This window comes from Pseudorca crassidens, chromosome 17 (genome assembly GCF_039906515.1).
Source record: "Pseudorca crassidens isolate mPseCra1 chromosome 17, mPseCra1.hap1, whole genome shotgun sequence".
In the NCBI taxonomy this organism is placed as follows: domain Eukaryota; kingdom Metazoa; phylum Chordata; class Mammalia; order Artiodactyla; family Delphinidae; genus Pseudorca; species Pseudorca crassidens.
Genome location: NC_090312.1, coordinates 63679176 through 63697188, shown reverse-complemented (window position 1 = coordinate 63697188; position 18013 = coordinate 63679176). Strand labels below are relative to the sequence as shown.

At 37.5% G+C, this 18013-nt stretch overlaps 1 protein-coding gene across 2 annotated transcripts in view; it reads left to right on the top strand.

Annotated features, from left to right (window-relative positions):
* The first annotated feature begins 12575 nt into the window (after positions 1-12575).
* Positions 12576-18013, top strand: part of PKIA (cAMP-dependent protein kinase inhibitor alpha) — a 95388-nt gene continuing 89950 nt past the window's right edge. The window contains exon 1 of one of the 2 annotated variants that reach the window (XM_067712018.1): positions 12576-12733. The gene's annotated coding sequence lies outside the window, so the exon portion shown is untranslated. The remainder of the gene's footprint in view (positions 12734-18013) is intronic. The other variant, XM_067712016.1, reaches the window with a different exon arrangement.

Sequence of the window (18013 nt, the reverse complement as noted above, 5' to 3'; positions counted from 1 at the left end):
AAGGGAGGCTAGAATAAACCCCGTGGTGTTGGATTGGAATCAAGGTATCAATTTGAATTCATATATCAATTTGAAGTTATATGTATATGTAGATAGATAGATGATAGATAATGTGTGTGTGCACATGTGTGTGTATATACACACACACCCAGATAGATAATATGAAAATAGAGATATTTGTATATTTTTATGTATTCGTATATATATTTTTAGCTCTCTCTGCTGAAAACACAGTGAGGTAGCTTGGATAGCAATGAGTCCACCTCATACCAAGATTCTGGTTTCTGAATACCATTATTAATGCAAAGAACAAGAACACCATGGAGAAATGACTGATTCAAGGCTGAGACAGAGGAAAGGAAAAGATGGGTCTGGAGCATTTTGTGGTGTCAGAAAGTAAGATATCACTCCAAAAATTGTATGGCCAAGTAGGAAAAATATAGGAGACAGCTTGAAGGAGTACCAGTGACCAAATATGGAACACTTTGAGAAACAAAACAATTAATGATAGTAATAAATTTTAACCCATAGAATAAAATAAATATCCACAAGTTTACACTGATATATGTATATATATAAACAAATAACCAGATAAATACATAAATGAAGGAGAAGAACAGCTCTTTCTTATACTCAAATTATAGTTAATAAATGTAGAGGGAATGATGGGAATAGAAAATGAACAATCTTCAAACACCACAGTAATTGGTGAAGCCAAAAATTATTGATGGATGCTAAAATTAATATGGGAAAATTAAGCAAGAAGCAGAATATTTGAACAATCTCAAATAATTACAAAGGGAAAAGTAGTGATTTTGCAGCTATCATTATAACTAAGTCATCAAAGTTAGCATCACCAGTAGTGAGACATACAGATTTTTTTGTACCTCTAATATGTACTGAAAATGGCATAATATCTCTCCTGAAGTGTTCTTGTCAAGAAATACAGACCTACTGGAGAACGAACTTGAGGATATGGGGAGGGGGAAGGGTGAGCTGTAACAGGGCGAGAGAGAGGCATGGACATATATACACTAACAAATGTAAGGTAGATAGCTAGTGGGAAGCAGCCACATGGCACAGGGACATCGGCTTGGTGCTTTGTGACCACCTGGAGGGGTGGGATAGGGAGGGTGGGAGGGAGGGAGACGCAAGAGGGAAGAGATATGGGAACATATGTATATGTATAGCTGATTCACTTTGTTATAAAGCAGAAACTAACACACCATTGTAAAGCAATTATACCCCAATAAAGATGTTTAAAAATAAAAAGAAAAAAGAAATACATATCCTCAGTCTAACCATAAGAAAATATCAAACAAACCCTATTTGAGAAAAATTCTACAAAATGACTGGCTAGGATTTTCCATTAGTTCAAGGTCATAACATACAAAAAAAGACTGAGGAACTATCCTAGATTAGAGAAGAATGGGGAGATATGACAAGCAAATGCAATAAGGGATCTAGATTTGAATCTGGACCACAAGACAATAGGCAATATTTGAATACGAGTCTATAAATCGTTAGTAGCATTGTGACAATGTAAACTTTCTGCGTTCAATAATTACACTCTAGTAATATAAAATGTTAACATTTGGGGAAGCTGAGTAAAGGGTATATGGGAACTCATACTGCTATGTTTGAAGTTTTTTGATAAATAAGATTTGATAACACAGTTTTATAAAAACTTAGTTTGGACATTTCTGAACCTCTTTTTTGTTTCCTTATAGAAGAAAGCTGCTTGTTTAGTGTTAATACTAATTCAATGGGGGTAAGATTTACACAGAACCAATCCTAACATTCATAGTGTGTGGTACAGGAAACAACTTTGGCCATTTCAAGGAACAATATACTTAAGTGTATACAATGAGTAAAATGGATGAACTACACAAATTTATGAGTTGAAAAACCATAGAATCATAGAATTTTCTCACTGTAAAGGCTCTTACTTTTCCAACTGCTTACCTTCAACCTCTGTTAAAGCACTTCAGTAACAAGGAGTTCTTGAGTTTAAAATGCAGTCGGTCCATTTTATAGTTGAAAGGTTCTACTTGTCAAAATATTCATCCTTTTATCAACCTAAACCTGTCTACTTGGTCTAAAATCTTCAGTGTGGGACAGTCTAATCCCTTTTTCATAGGACAACTCCTAAAATAGTTTAGAGCGACCACCTACTTCTTTCCTGGTCTTGCGTCATCTCATCTATTCCCAGTTCCTTCAGTTACTTCTTATATAACAATATTTTAGATTCCAGACACTTTACTGAATTCATCACTTTCTTCAGTATAATAACTCATTTGCTGAATGTGATATTTTAAGCCTAAAAGGATTTGTTTACTGTTTTCTGTAAAGAATTAAAACATAAAATGTCCAATCAACCAATAATTCTTCACCTAACATGATTCATATACACCATTTGATAAGGAAAATTTAAAAATTCAAGTTACTTCATTCTTAAAGAGTGATCGTAGCATGTACTTATTTGTAACGTGCAGGAAATATGAATTTTCTTTCTGTGCATCTATACCATTGCCCTCTTGCAGGGTACAGAGGATACTCCATTGATGCTGCCTAATGATGTGTATGTGATATCCTGATATTTACTAAGTTAGACATTCAAAAGGATTTTTTGTTCCCAACAGACATACATATATGAATTTTTATTCTCTATTTTTTGTGTGTTTCTAACTTTTATTATTCATCTATTGGCACTTAAGTGCATTCACCAGACTGCATCATAAACATCAAAGCAGATTACTTCACTTTAACTTTTATGAGATTATTATACTTATCAACCAATATTTGAGCCCTTAATATGGGCAAATCATCCTAGCCTGTTAAGCACAGAGGTACAGAGCATGGAGTTGAAAGGGCGCACACCAAGATTTGAACAAATTACTTAATCTCTCTAAGTCTTCATTTTTGTATGTGAAAAATGAGAATAATTACAATGATTGAACTCATAAGGTGGATGGTAGAAAACATCTAGGTGCTACATGTAAAGAGCTTGTTTGACTACCTGGCAAAAATATCCATTCTTTATTAACATGATGGTGATGATGTTGATGGTGACGATGATGATGATGATGAAGCTACCAGCAGGTGTCCTTATCAGGTCGGTAAGAGTCGTGAATAAACCACAAGATCATGTCTGTGAACATTTGCGTTCTAAGGCTCCACTGCCTTTGCCTTCCCACCTCCGGCTGCACTCCTCATCTGTTTAAACATCTCCCAAGACAGCCCAGGTCTTCTCCTCTATGAAGCTATTCTGAACCACTCATCTAGAATGAACTTAAAATTCATTGCTTGCACTTATATTAATTTATATCAAGTATAAACTTCTGCAGTGGAATTTATTACGCTTTATTGCAATTTTTGTCTCTATATCAACTTGCAACTCTTTTGAGGAAAGAAACTGGGTCTTATTCCTAGAAACTAAAACAGTGACAAGCAAATAAGTCATAAATGTCTAATTCAGCACATTGAAGTTATTTTTTCTAGAAAATTAGGGAGAACACTTAAGGGAAAGTCAGATTCATTGTTGTTCACACCGTCCTAAGAATGCACTTTCTCATAACTTGTATAATTCTGTATGTAGCAGGTGAAGATGAATCAATGGCAGGTTTTCCTTTATTTATATTTATATAATCTTAAACTAATTTAAGAAAAGCCATCTCATCCTTCTGAGTTAAGTTACAAACATTAAGCATTTTAATATTTAAATAAGAGTGAGACTAGCTTTCTTCACAATTCTGTGTTCTCATTTTATTTTATTTTATTTTATTTTTGCGGTACGCGGGCCTCTCACTGTTGTGGCCTCTCCCGTTGCGGAGCACAGGCTCCGGACGCGCAGGCTCAGAGGCCATGGCTCACGGGCCCAGCTGCTCCGCGGCACGTGGGACCCTCCCAAACCAAGGCACGAACCCGTGTCCCCTGCATCGGCAGGCGTACCCCCAACCACTGCGCCACCAGGGAAGCCCTGTGTTCTCATATTTTAAAAGAATGTCAAAATTTAAACTTTTTTGACTCTCATCTTCTTCCAGATTCAGTTAAATTGTGGTTCTTAACATAATCCCAAGTTCTGAAACTAATGGAAGAAGGTTAAACATCTAGTGATTTCAACCTCTTTTGGTCAGCCTCAACATTTCCTTCAAAAATAATTCCCATTGACCACAATATCTATACTTTCAGTCTATTTTTCCCTAATAAACACAAGAAAAAGTTCATGGTGACAGTTCCAGATTCATCCATGAGGGGGCAAACATGTCTCATACACACAATGAAGGGAAAACTAGTAATAAACTAGTTACGCTGGGAAAAAAATGGACATGGTGTCAATAGCAAGATTTGGCCCATATTAGAAAGAAAACAGTGATACATATCTGTTTGAACATAATATGTTTGTTTAATTTTTACATTTTACTCCTATTTTCAGTGCCAGAGGAAGAACACCTGAAGGATGGAGCTAGGTGTAATAGTCAAACTAATGTCTCTTTAGAGAAAAGAAAAACACTTGAAAACATTGCAAGCTCTCTTAAACTTATTTCTAGTCTAACAACTTTAAAATTAAAAGTAGTCTTGTAAAATGCATTTCTGAAAGGCTTTATCAAAAATGCATACCTCACCTCAGATAATGTCACTGAATTAAGGATCAAGAAATTACAGACAGGAATTCAGCTGAAAGAAACATGGAGAATTCCTGTGTAGCAGAGTGAAATGTGGAGGTTCTAGCTGTGTTTGCTCTTACCATACCATTATCAGTCAAGATTTTCAGTTTTGTGTTCCAACATACAGTTAAAATCAAGTGTAGTGCTCAAGGCATAATTCCTCAGTTCTCTGCTTACCCTGATTAGAGCCCATGGTCTGTCATTAGAATCACTCTTTTGCATAGACACTGTGAAGTCCCTTGGCCCTCACTCTCAGTCATATTGGCAGTGCAAAATGCCAGCCCTAGTGAAATAGAACTTATGCCAATTCAGCATCTGGGCCAAACAACTAAACATGGCTGGAGAAAAAAATGAGCAACCTTTCTAATTTGCCTCATTTAAATTCATAATCATTTTACCCCATGTGAACTCTTAGTACTTACTAGAAAACTGATCGCTTAATCAATTCTCTTTTCTTCTGTCCTAGAGAACAATTTCATAACTCCCCTTTCTTTACATCTATAACATGTCTTCCTCTAAATTCTCAGCTGCTCCCTATTTCACTGAGAATACAGGAGGGATCAAAACAGAATATCCGTGAACTCCAAACACCAAGTCTACCATCCTACCTGGATCTATCTGAAACCACATGTTCTGGCTTCCATCTTCCTTTGGCAGAAGAAATGTTTGTCCTCTGTTCTAAGGCCGAACCCTCTACTCTGCACTGGATACCTCCCTTCTTGCCTATCAGGGATTTCTCTTCTACTGTGTCACCTCTTCCCTGTATCTTCCATTATTTGCTCTCTACCAGATGCTTTCATTAGCATGCAAAGATCTAATACATCCCATCTTAAAGGGAAAAATTCTTTCTTTCTTCCCATATCCAATTCTAATCATTGCCCCATTGCTTTGCTCCTCTTTATAGCAAAACTACTCAAAAAATATAGCTCTACTTAGTGTTTCATTTCCTTATCTCCCACTTACCTATTTTTGTCCTCTCCACTACATAGAAACTATTCTTCTTAAGGTTATTAGTGATATCTATTATATGTTGCCAAGTCCTATATTAAATTATCAGTTCTCATCTTAATCTACCAGTAGGATTAATAATAACTCCCTCTTCCTTCTAACACCTACCACTTGGCTCATGAGACAATTCCTCTCATGTCCCTGCTCACTTCTTATATCCTTTGCCAAATCCTCTAGATAATGGAGTGTCTCCTGGCTCAGTCCTTCAACGTCATGTATTCTCTGCCTACACCTACTTATAAAGTGATTTCATCTTTAAATCTAAAGACTTTAAATACCATGATTATTTACCGATTTTCATCTACAGCCATGATAATCACTTGCTGTCGAATTTCAGCCTAGTATATCCAGTTGTCTACTTCATATGTCCACATATGCCATCACAAATTTAGTATGTCCAAAAACAAATTCTTAATCCTCTAAAGTTCTCTCTTGACCATCGCCTAAAAGACCCTAAAGGATTTTTCGCTAACCTAGCTTTCTAACCTTATCTTCTAACAATTTCCCCTTTGATCATTTCACTACAAACAAACCTCCTAGTCTCTGGAACACATAAAGTATAAGCCCACCCACCTGCATACACCAAGCCTCTTTTTCAGTGTATTCATACGCTTTGCTCCCACACTTTCAAATCTCTGCTCAGATGTTCCCTGACCACCCTATATACTTGCCCTAAACCTTGCATCATTACACTGCTCCTTCATGGTCCCTCCACTAACTAACAAGCTATATTTATGTATTTATGGTGGTCTCCTTCCACTGGAACATAAGATCCATAAAGAAGAGATTTACTTGTTCACTCCTAGAGCCTAGTGCTCTAGTGCCTAGAACAGCAGCACATATTAGACACTCCATCAATATCTGCTGAATGGATGAACATCAACTTGCCTGATGACCAAACACAGTTCACTGAAACTTACTTTTTAATCAAATTTAAATTTCCTCTTCTTATTAGCTTAAATTTGATTTGAAAAGTTGAATATTCATTTTTATTAAAAAAATGAATAATTATAGAGACATAATTCTTTATAACTACTATTTAATAATCTATTCATTACAATACAAAAGCTTTATTCAAAGTATACCTTTCTCCAGAAGGGATTTTTTGGTTTTCTTAGATTCTTTAAAAATTTAAGGTTAAAAAATTTAAAGAGCAATGCCTAAGTACATTGTTTTATTTCATGACTTTCACACGATGATTTTTTTAAAAAAGGGTTTATTTGAGAATTACTTACACCACACTATTGAATGTATCATATGCCATTTCCAAGCATCTCACTTAAGTAAACATACATTTCGCAATTAAATCTAGACTTCCAATTACAGAATACTACCTGTATTATATAGATCTGGTATTATATGTCAACTCCTTACCAGTAGAAACAAGGTGAATTCTTAGCAATGTCTAAAGAAACAGTTACTGTTCTGTTTGTAGTCATTTCCCTTCTTCCATTTTCCTATTTCTGTTACAGATATTCAATATCAATCTTCATATGAGTGATCATTTTCTTGTACTCTTGTATCCGTGCTTTCATATTAATGCAGGAAATTTTTAGTCCAGCTATAATTACTTGAACGCAATTCTATTTCTATTACTATAGCTTTGCCATCCCTGGACTACATTTGTGCATATTTCACATGATATACTTTCTGGCCTCATTGAAAGGGTAGATGTTTATCATAAAATTTTAAGATTTCTGTAGAGTATGATTAATCAACCTAAGCTGAGCAGACCACACACACACACACACACACACACACACACACACAAAGGTACTATTGTTATAGAAATTCTCCTCCTACCCTTCTCATAAATCAAAATTATGTAAAACAATATTGATTGTCATGCAGTGAGTGCCCAATTCTTTCCTAGTAAACTAAGTTCCCAGCTTTAGGCAGACCCCTATGTAGTAAAGAGGGCAGGAGACCTGGCAGTCAGTGGATGACAGATGCCTGGGCCAAATCACCCTGACAACTCCTCTCCATAATAAATCTGAGAAGCTAATCTCTGCTAAATTGTTAATGGCTGCTAATCAGATACTGGATACACGGTTACCCCTCCTGATAGTATATTTGCATTTAAATGAGTCCTTTCTGGAAGGACTCCTTAACCCAAAGGAGTGGTTCTAATGCTGACAGCTTCAGGCACCCAGGGCCTCTGGCTCAGGTTTTCATATTGTCCTTTGCGGAGACACATGATATCATGAGGCCATTTGATCTCTAATTCCAGAAAATCAGAAAGGAATTGCTGCGGACCTCAAAGTCCTGATCCGAAGATTGTTTTTTAAAAAAGGGTTGTTCAATGAAAAGTCATAGATTAAAAAACTGATCTATTTCACCTCACCCTTGCCACTGTTCATTAAATTAAATCATCTGACATACTCGTGTATGTCAAGTTCCAAGCAGATAGATTCAAACCGTACATGTTGATGTAAGACATTTCTCAGTTCACTTTTTGTCTTTCTATTTCCCCTATGTCTCTCGCCATGGTATAGTATCTGAAGCAGTTAATTCCTGCCATTTAATATCTTTAATCTTTGTTTTTTCCCAAGCACCATCAACACTGATTGTCTTCCATGAGTAAAAAGCACCTGGCAAGAGTACTTTCATGGATGAAGGAGGCTGAATTATCATGAGAAACTATCTATACCTCCAGTGAGTCTGGCTTCACAGAGTGAAAACTATACAAGGAAGGACAATCCAATATGTTATGTAACTGTCCCAAATCGCCACACTTAATCCCCACTGTCTCAAACAAATTGAAAGAAAAGATTGAACATCTACTTTCACTCTTAAGGACAAGCCTATGTAATAGCCATTGTTCTCCTTATTTCAAAAATGAGACAGAGTCAGGCTGTGAATGGAAGGATCCAATCCCCAGTCTATTCAACTACAAAACCCCTGACCTTCAGGGTCATCTTGTCTTTTTCTCATCTTCCGTCAACCTTATATGGACTTTTACCTCCAACACTGATACCTAGCAAATCCTTCCACTAAATTATAAATTATTAACCATAAGGTTTAGCATGTTCTCTCTTCCAAGGTATTTAGAACTTTAAAGGAGAAAGAAGCCTGCCCAAGTGGGCAAAGCTAACACTTATCAAGCATGAGCTCCCAACATTTGCACCAGACAATTTCACATCATCTCATTATAAACTGACAGTAATCTTTGTGAGGTTGAGATCCTAACCTTTTTGTGGATCCCTTTGACAATATGGAGTAGCCCATTTAAATAGTCTTAAAATAACACTTTTAAATTCATAAAATAAAATACATAGAATCTCAAAAGAAACTAGTTACTATGTTTTAAATGCAGTCATTAGAATATTTTAAAAACCAAATTTGTGATATAGAAACAAATGGGTATTTAAACTCATTAAATAACAAGATATAACAGAGACTCTATTAACAACTATACTTAAAAATAGTGATGTTGGGGTGATGGGTTAACAATTCTGATACATGTGTACTGAAATTGAACAATTAAATAAATAGATGGTGGATGGTGGTAGCCACATTTCTCAATATTGAAGTATGAATTTACAGATAAACAAGAGGAGAAAGCTAAAATAATCTCAGCATTAACAGATTATAGTTGCAGACATCAGTATACACTCAGTTCAATATAGATATAGATACTTATATATAGAAATATTTACTGATATGTGTATATACATGGGTTAGTATACATATATATTTCTTTGTTCTCTCAGTTAAGAGAGCCTAATCAAATAATACCCCATTAGCAACAGCACATCTAGAGCCCAGATCTTTCTATTACTACTCTCCAATAAAAGGAGAGTTTCTATTACTACTCTCCAATAAAAGGAATCAGGGATCCTCAGAGAAATGACTGATTCTAGGACTGGGGCAGGAAATACACAAATTGAGCCTGGAGCATCTTGTGGTACCAGAAAGTCAGGAAGTGTTAAACACACACACAAACATGCATGCTAAACACATATACACACAGATACACACACACACACAAACTCACACACCCCAAAGGGAGTATGTCAAAGGAGCACAGGCACCAAAAGCAAAAGCTCCCAATGGCCAAAGCTGGAACAATTCAAACGACAAAATAAAGTAGTATTGGATTATAACGCAAAGGAAAAATAGATATCCATGAGTCTATACTGATATAAATAAATATCAATAATTGAATACATTAATATTTAGGGGAAAATAGACAATTCTGTGCAGAAGAATTCCAAATACTTTATGTACATACTCTGTCCTCAAGGAGGTGGAGCATAACTCTCCACTCTTTGGGTTTGTGCTTCACATAGTGACTTCCTTCCAACAGGTGTAGTGTGGAAGGGGTGGAGGAGTGACTTTACAGTGGAGAAATCTGAGACACTACCTTACCCAGGTTATCAAGGTCAACATCAACAGTCAAATCACGTTGACAGCATGTACCCTTGATCTGATGTTATAAAAAAGGCACTTTATCTGGTTGTCCTCCCAATAAACCATAATCCCAGTCTTACCATGAGAAAAGCATTGGACAGATTACATTAGTGAGGTATGCTACAAAACACTTGATCACTGCTCCTCAAAACTGTCAAGGTCAGGGCTTCCCTGGTGGCGCAGTGGTTGAGAGTCCACCTGCTGATGCAGGGGACACGGGTTCGAGCCCTGGCCTGGGAAGATCCCACATTCCAGGGAGCAACTAAGCCCATGTGCCACAACTACTGAGCTTGCGCTCTACAGCCCATGAGCCACAACTACTGAGCCCATGTGCCGCAACTACGGAGACCCACACACCTACAGCCTGTGCTCCACAATGAGAAAGGCCACTGCAATGAGAGGCCCGCGCACTGCAACGAAGAGTAACCCCCGCTCTCCACAACTAGAGTAAGCCCGCGCGCAGCAATGAACACCCAACACAGCCAAAAATAAATAAATAAAATAAATAAATTTAAAAAAAAACTGTCAAGGTTATCAAAAACAAGAAAAGCCTGAGAAACTACCACAGCCCAGAGGAGCCTAAGGGGGCTTGATAACTAAATGTAATGTGGTGTCCTGGATGGAAGCCTGAAATGGAATTAAGGACACTAGGCAAAAGCCAAGGAAATCTGAATAAAGTACAGACTTTGGTTAATATTATTGTATTAATATTGGCTCATTAATTGTAAAAAAGGTACCACACTAGTGTATGGTGTCAATAATAGAGGAAATTGGGAATGAGATATATAAGAACTCTGTATTATCCCCTTAATTTTTCTGTATATCTAAAACCATTCTAAAATATATATAGTCTATTAGATAAAACAAAAAAAGTAATGATGATTTGATTGTAACATCAGAGTAGTGATACTTTGAGGTATCTATAAAAACTGCCTTAGGAAATTGTCTGTGACATCTGCTGGTGATATAGTCACAGGTACGCCTAATATTATTGTGGTTTGTTGTCTGCATTTAGATTTAAAGGAAATGCTAAATACTAAATTCCAGTTAGAGGTTAGTGAAATTAAAGATATAATATTCCCATCCAGATTCCACATACACTTTGATACATATTAAGAATCCCCGGCTCTTTGGTGAGGTCTAATTTTATGAAAGTGAAACTCAGAGAGATGAGTTAGGTTGTTCCAGCTTTTAAAAAGCCCGCATTCTAGGGTCAAGAATTCTTACTGAGCCTTGTTGAAACTATTTGCTACACTACCTCCTAATTTTGGAACTGCTAAACAGAGAGTTGGGAACTCTTCCTAGATTAAAAGTACCGCCTTGGCCTTGTGCAATTATACTGTTTAGGTTGCTGGACAAATCCAAGGATAAAACTGGCCTGGACCTAGTGATGGGCAATTCCAAAAGCAAGCTGAATGTGAGAAGTTCACTCACAGAGAACCCTAGTGTCAAAGAGCCTCTCTACTTGGGAATGGCTCAACCCTGGTTCAGCTGTAAAGAGAGCACATCCTTGGCCTTTTTTCCCCCTTAAGTCCGGAAACTGATGATCTGGTCAGCTTAGGAGAGGGAGGGAGGGAGGAAGATGAGAGAGAGTGAGAAACCTGTTAATAGCCGGTGCCAATTTAAAGAGAGAAGGAAAGGGCTTATTATATACGTATATGCTAATATTATTCCTAAAGCCAATTCTGATAAATCCTTCGGGAAAGAAAGAGATGCAGCCATCTGTTAATGTGGCTTCAGCTTCTTTGTTTCCAAATGTTACAGCTGTCACCAGACCAGCCATTCCACTTGGGGTGGGGCCAGGGGGTTAGAGGGGGAACATCTGTCCACTAAGGACACCACTAAACAGCAACAAAATCTTGGGGCGACCCCTCTCTCTTTCCTCGAGTGCTTTCGCTAGCCGGTCCTACTTCCCCACTCCTTTGGGAGTTTCCTGTTCCATTACGTAGGCAAGAGGGCGAGAGGTCCCAGCTTTCATAATTGTGAGTGGTTTGGCTGGGTGTGTACGTGCGAGTAACTGTGTGTGTGTGTGTGTGTGTGTGCGCGCGTGTGTTGGGGGAAAGTGGAGCTTGCTACAAGGGGCTTAGAAAAACTAGTCGCCAATTTAAAATATTTTCGGAGTGTTTGAATGATATTTTAAAAGCTAATCACACTCTCAAATTCAGCGAAATGAACAATACAGATAAGGAAGATGAAGAGGGTGGAAAACCCACACAGCGGAATGGAGCTGTCCATGCCGCGGGAGTGACAGGGGAGCGCTCAGAGGAAAGGAGCTCTGCAGAGAAAGTCACTCTGGCTCTTCTCTCTCGGTCCACCAGCCGGCGACGCTTCTTCTGTAAAAGCATTCCTAGAAAATAACCCTACAACCGGGAAGGGTAGCGATCATTGAGCGCAGTTTCCAGGAGCCGGTCCCCGCAGCCGGGAGAGGTCCCTCTCCCCCCGCGGCTGGCGCGGAATGTGGCGATCCGGCCCGGCGCGGGGGATGACTTCATGCGGCCGGAGCTCGGCGGCGGGAGCAGCTGCTGCAGCTGGCAGGTGGGGTGGGGGCCGGCCGAGCTGACCACGCACAGACCCGGCGCGGCGGCACTGCGGCCCCGGGGCAGCCGGCGCCGGGGACATGCGCTGATTCGATCCCTCCGGAGAAGGTAAGCAGCCCGGCTATTATTAGCCTCGGCTACACTGCGCGGTGCTTTCTGCTTGGTTAGTAATGGGTTTTGTAATACAGAGGGAAGACGAGGAATATCCCTGCCGCCTTCTGCAATGGGAAAAGGAGCAACAACTGGAATTGAAATGTTAATCAGCCAAGTGCTCGAGATTATTGGAGGAGCGGTGTTACTGGGCAAACAAAGAAGGCGGTCAGCCTCTGTAATCTTAAAATAATCAACCATTGCTATGCCACACTCGCTTAGATATTGAAGAGGATTCAGAATGTAAAATAATTTGAGTTGCACTTTTACGTTGCTACCTTCAACCTTCGCTTGGTTAATTTCTGGTTTGCGAGCAGCAGGTTCTTGTCAGCAGCCTGGAGAAGTAATCGGAAATCTTCCCTCTCCTTTTGCCTTCCTCAGTCTTCTCCCTTTCCAGTTAGAATGGGTCTGCACGTTTCAACGTCAAACACCCACTTCAATACTGAACCTTTAGAAAGAATCTCAAATTAGAGGAGAAACTTACCTCCTGGAGTTCAGCAGCACTTGTCCCCACTTCTCCCTTCATTTACCATCTTCTCTTGTCAATCATTTCATTGATTTCTCCCCCCACCCCGGGGATGCTGTGCCCATTAACAAGCCAGCTCTTGTCAGCTCCTGTCCACCACCTCTGTTCCGTGACTGATTTTTCAAGGACCCAGAAAGGGCATTGCCTTATACCACGTTTGGACTATTATCTATGTCCTTCCCCAAAATGCATGGCATGAAAAATCCTTTAAGCCCAGTACCAACATGGTTTCCGATAACTCCCTTCATTGTAGTCACTGCAGCTACCAGATGGGTTTCGAGGACAGCAGAATCAGTTGGCGTGTGAGAAAGAGGGATATACCTACATATTTTGCTCCATGTGCATAAGAATAGGTGGAAGTAGAAATGCGAATGTCAGTCTATCCCGTTTTTCTGGAAGCTTTTTTAGTCCAGCTAGGTTGTGAGACTCCTAGCTGGGTAGGGTATGGGGCAAGTCCTCCTGCAAAAGCAAGCAGTGTGTTTGTCCTAGGATTCCCCCAATAACCTCAAAAGAGTTTCCAGAGAGGCTTTTCCCACAGACAGTCAGAAAGTCAGGGGAGGTGGCCAAGGTAAACCTCAGGTTATTTGGGCATCCTCAAGTTAGTCTCCCCTTTTAGGGGTTCTGACCTAGGATTTCCCCACAAATGCCTTGCTGCTGAGCTCAAGTGCCCATTCTTGTTGCCCATCTAGGTATGTACAATTGAATGATATTCTGTGAAATGGTGAAGATTGCTATGGTGGGGATTGCAAATGTGCCACTTCACCAACAGAGAACAGTTGCAATAAGCCAGACTGTGTGGTGTCTGTGTGCCAATATTCCATTTAAAAAGAGATTTGTTATCTTTAAATCTGAAATTAAAGAGACAGTTTGACTCAAAAGGCCATGGGTTTTATTTTAACAAATCAAAATAGGAAATCAATGAAAAAGAGGGCCAGGGTTTATAGCTAACCTTCTCACCTTCTTTTTTAAATATTGCTTTTAGAACAAGATACTGGTTCTGAAAAATCATGTTACTTCTATTATATATCATTATTGTTTTTCTGATTACAAATTCTCTATTTATAAATACACTTTGGAAAGATTTGAGTTGGTTTCTTTGTCTCTATCTTCAGTATATGAGGCAGAAGGAGTGGAGGGGGGTGGGCAAATCCCTCTCCAAATGGCCCACTCAAAGAACTGTTCCCCGGACCATGCAAACCTCTGGACCAAGATTTTTTTGGCTTGCTGTTATTATTATCTTTAAATGTGGTTTGGGTTTGAAATATTAAATTTTCAGTGTTGTAAAATTTTGACTCAGGCACACCAACTAGAAGAGAGAACAAAGAAAAAGAATAGCAAAACTATTTTCCACCTTTCTTACCTAATTGTAAAATATTTAATTATATGAATAATTATTCTGAATAAGAAGTGAAAAACATATTAAAATAATAATTCATTTTTAAGAAAGTAGCCCAAGGTTTATGAAATACAAGTTAGTGCAATTGATCTTAAGTACAGTAAAAATTTCTGTAATTTTAAAAGGTGTTTTTATGTTGAATATTAGTACATGAAAATATGCTAATGATGGTTAGAAATTGAAATGTCTGTTACTTGGTTTCTGAAGAAACGGAATTCTTTGGCAAGAAATGGGTCAGGATTAGGGGACTGGAGCCGCCAAAGCTGGCATCATACCTGCCAGTGATTTTATAGGTGAGATGAATGCATTAAGTTATGGATTAGGGTTGGAGAAACCTTCTGGGAAAGAAAGAAAACAAGATAGAAAATATAATTTGTTATTTTAGTGCAACTAAGATAATTAAATTTAAGGTATTTCTGAATTTGGACTTCGTTTTATTTAAACAATTTCTGAGGAAAGTTTCTAAATTCAAAGTCCTAGGTAGAAATAGTTGTATGATTTCCTAACTGAAACTGATTTTTGACTGTATTTCCTTTTTTGAAAACGTTTCCCAGAGAAAGGAAAAATTAATTGCCCCGTGTTAAGGAGGAGTAATACCAAATAGAAGGATGTACGCTATTAGATGCTAAATGAACTGTAGGAACTATTTTGTAGATTTGACAAAATAGAATTGAAATCTATCTGTTGCTTTCCAATCACGTAAAAAAAAAAACATTTAGTCTGGTGGGTGGACAGTGTTATCAGTCATTTAAGACTTGAGTACCGATTTAGGATTCAAAGTTGCCCTCTCCTTACAAAAGGCATTTTCTGGTGCTGCATTACTGCCATTAGCTACAATTGAAACAGACTTATCCTGAGATTTTGAAAAACAGAAAAAGAAATAGTAGGATTAATAAGGTTTTGCCTCCACTGAGAATGGGTAGAAAAAGTGCTGTTTTTGAAAGTTATCAATGGCCTCTTAATTGCCAGATTTCTGCGCTGTTTCAACCTGTTCTTTCGGTCTTTATTTTTAAGTTCTTTTCTAAGTTCTTTTTTTAAAATTTTACTGCTTAGTGTTTTATTCACTAAAATAGCATTTTTAATTGAAGTATAGTTGATGTGTAATATTATATAAGTTACAGGTGTAAAATATAGTGACACAATTTTTAAAGGTTATAGTCATATACTCCATTTATAGTTATTATAAAATATTGGCTATATTTTCTGTGCTATGCAATATATCCTTATAGCTCATTTTATAATAATAGTTTGTACCTCCTAATCTCCTATCCCCATATTTTTCTTTTTTTTAAATTAAATACTTGTGTTCAAAAGTACTATTAATAAATAATATATAAAGAGATATCTCTTTATCTAGTTTCTCACTAATCCCCTTAAATTGCCTCATGACCAGCCTAGAACAAGTGATATTTATTTGTAGTTTGTGCCTCATGATATCACGACTATATGTCTTCATTTGTTCCTTTCACTCACCCTGCTACACGTTGAAACCTTGCTCACATCATACACTGCCTCTTCCATGAACCCTTCCCCATACCCACCTTCTTTCTCATTTCAGATGTGTTTCTCCCTTGTCTAAATTCCTATGGCACTTCTATTTTGGTCTGTCCTTTAGTTTGAACATGATTTGCTGTTCTAAAATAACCCTAGAGAGCAGAGTCTTTGACTAACAACTTTTTATTACCTGCAACTCATAATACAGTGCCTAGCTATGTATATGCAAAGTAGATGTTCAGCAATTTGATTTTAGTGAAGAAATTAGCTATTATTTTCCAGGGGTGTATACCCACCTACTCTAATATCCAAGTTAGGCTCTAAATAATGTGTGCAAGTACATTTTAGTTTAAAATCCCTATATAATAATATAGTGAAAGTACATTCAAACAGTTATATTCAACAGAAGTTATTGTGAGCTTACATGCCCTTAAGTGGATATTGGCTCATCCGCATCAAACAGCATAGTAAGCATTACAAAACAAAACTTTAAAGAAGACATTGTACCAGCTTTCAGTATGCTTTCATTCTACTGAAAATAAGTAAGCAGGGGAAGATGTCTTGCATAAATAAGTACTAGTTTTAAAGCACTCTGCGAGGTACTTTCATCTATGGTATATAATTTCATCCTTCTACTATATGCTAATTTTACACTGAGACTCAGATATCTTACCTAAATGGCAGAGATTCTTTCCACATTAACATGCTGTTCTTTGAAGTGTTAATGAGTGAAGGAAAACTATAAAAACATAATCAGAGTAGTTTAAAATTGTTTTGTGAAAAGGCTTTCCAGTGCTTTTTAAACTTTTGGGTCATAACATCCCCTTTAATAATTCAATAAAGGCTATGCATCCACTCCCCAAGTACATACACAACACACACACATAGAATTTTGCCTGTAATTGCAGGTGATTACGGACCTAATAAAGCCCTCCTTTGCAAATGCTTTAAGGACATCTACACTGGGCACAGTTTTTCTTTTTCCTTGTTCTATGCTTAATATTTATTTTTGTACCTATTAAAATTAAACAAATTGTTATGTTATAGATTGAGATATAAACCTAAGCAGCTTCGTACTTTACAACTTTTCTTTTTGCATTTTTGTATTCTGTCCTTCTCTCTCACACAAACATAGAAATTTATATAAATGAGATCAAATAATACTTTTTTGTGAAGAGAATGCTTAGAATTTATTCTTAATGATTTTTCTATATATCACACGTCAGTGTTAGTTATAGTCATCGTGTTGTACATTATGTCCATAGTATGTATTTATCTTACAATTGGAAGCTTGTACCTTTGACCATCTTCCTCCAATTTCCCCTCCGCTGACCCTCTGTCTCCTGTAACCACAGGTCTGATCTCTTTTTCTATGATTGTTTTCTCTTTTTTTTAGGTTCCACATATAAGTGAGATCATATAGTTTTGTCTTTCTTTCTCTGACTTATTTAACTTAGCATAAAGCCTTCAAGGTCCATTTCTGTTGTCTCAAATGGTAGCATTTCTTTGTTTTCTTATAGATGAATAATATTTCAGTGTGTGTGTGTACATACATATGATATGTATATATCTATAAATATATAAAACAACCTCTTTACCCATTTGTCCATCAATGGGCACTTAGGTTGTTTCCATGTTTTGGCTATTATAAATAATGCTGCTATGAACATGGGGGTGCAGATATCTTTTTGAGTTAGTGTTTTCATTTTCTTTGGGTATATTCCCAGAATTGGAGTTGCTAGATATATGTAGTTCTAGTCTTAATCTTTGAGGATCCTCCATACTGTTTTCCATACTGGCTTTACCAATTTACAATCCCACC